The sequence below is a fragment of the Octopus bimaculoides genome, chromosome 26, assembly GCF_001194135.2.
Source record: "Octopus bimaculoides isolate UCB-OBI-ISO-001 chromosome 26, ASM119413v2, whole genome shotgun sequence".
Classification (NCBI taxonomy): Eukaryota; Metazoa; Mollusca; class Cephalopoda; order Octopoda; family Octopodidae; genus Octopus; species Octopus bimaculoides.
In genome coordinates this window covers 19,736,571-19,738,240 of record NC_069006.1, presented here as the reverse complement: position 1 = coordinate 19,738,240, position 1,670 = coordinate 19,736,571, and the positions used below count along the sequence as shown (strand labels likewise).

General features: G+C 35.5%; 1 protein-coding gene across 3 annotated transcripts in view; it reads left to right on the top strand.

Moving 5' to 3' along the window:
- Window positions 1-1,670, top strand: part of LOC106872367 (uncharacterized) — a 115,353-nt gene that overhangs the window by 23,403 nt on the left and 90,280 nt on the right. The gene's annotated exons all lie outside the window — the stretch shown is intronic.

Sequence of the window (1,670 nt, the reverse complement as noted above, 5' to 3'; positions counted from 1 at the left end):
TATATATATATATATATATATATATATATATATATATATGTTTATATATAGATATATATATACACACACACACACATAACCAAACGCACCAGCGCACACATGAGTGTATGGATGTGCTTATCTGCATATAGCTATATATGATTTGTATGAATGTATATATATTTGTCTTTGATATTTACTTTAAGTTAGCAGAATTGAAGCCGACAATTAACAGAGTGACAGGTCCTTTTTGTTTGAGTTAAGATATTTCCAGGGGTTTTTTTTGTGTATATAATGCACCTCTGTGTATGTGTGCGCATATATGTATCTATGCATGTATATATGTATGTACACGTGTATATGTGGATATATATTTGCATTCGTCTGTTGAGTGTGTGTGCATGTCGTGTGTATACGTAAATTCCGACAAATTCAAATGGAGAAACATTGGGACGTTTCATTAGTCTTCGCCGTTGCACTTTCTAATCGACAAATTCAATGAATGTAAGTCAGTTCGATTTGTTAACACTGACATTACCCGGCTTTTCTGCAAACCTGTTGTTAAAACAATCGTGTGCACCCATGAGAGAAGCTATAGCCCTGAATCAAGACCTGTTATTGGATCCTTCTGATTTGGTGGACACCGTTTTTTATTTAGTGTTTTCTACCGAAACACTTTAAAATTTCGTAAACTTCATATATATTTTGTCTTATAGAACAGAGAAAAATTTTTATATTCGAAGTTATTTCTATTAGGCTGCCCGTACAGGGTGACCAAAGTGAATATAAATCATGGTGTCCGCCAAATCAGAAAGCTGCATAGACCGCACTGTCGGGTAGCTCAATTGACTTCACTGTGGGGTGGCTTTGTTGGTCGACTTCTTTTCTTAAACTTAACATACCTTCGTCTAAAGCAAACACACGTATATAAAGCGGCCACCCTGTGCAGTTGGCACCCCATCGTCTGTTATCTATATATACATGCATGCATGTATGTAGATGTGCCGAATCCTACGTATATGCTTGAATATGCACACCACCCGTTTTCGGCATAACAAAAACCCGAACTCTAACCCCTTCGCCGTTTTTATGTATATATGTTCTTTTCTGTTTTTAATTACTTAAATTCTTCCTTTGAAGAAGGAGCTGGTTTCTAACAAATATTCAAAGCGCCATCGTTGGAATGTAGATAACGAAAACAGCGTCACATGTTAATCCTGAGAAAAGTCTTGCATAGTTTTTTACTTTTCCGCTTACAGATTGTATTTGTAATGGGCAAGTTGGCTGATTTCTTTATCTGGAAATCCAAGCTTATCCAGCCAGGCTGACTTTATTTCATGTTGCTCCAGTCCAGGGGTTTTCAAACTTTTTGACTTGCGGACCCCCTTTATATTTCAGGCTTTACCTTGGGGACCCCCTTATAAACGCTTATGAAATTTATACATAAATATTTGCTTCAAATAACATATATTTTTGCATTTATTTATTTAACAGTATTTAACAAATAGGTTTATTGTCAATTAAAGATTTCGATTAAAAAACATATATAAAATCAAATTGTCCATAAAAAGTATTTGCTGTCCACGGACCCCCTGTCTTGTCCTTGCGGACCACAGTTTGAAAACCCCTGGTATAGAATATTCAAAATAGTCTCTTTTTAGTTTCCATCTACCAAATCCACTCACAAGTCT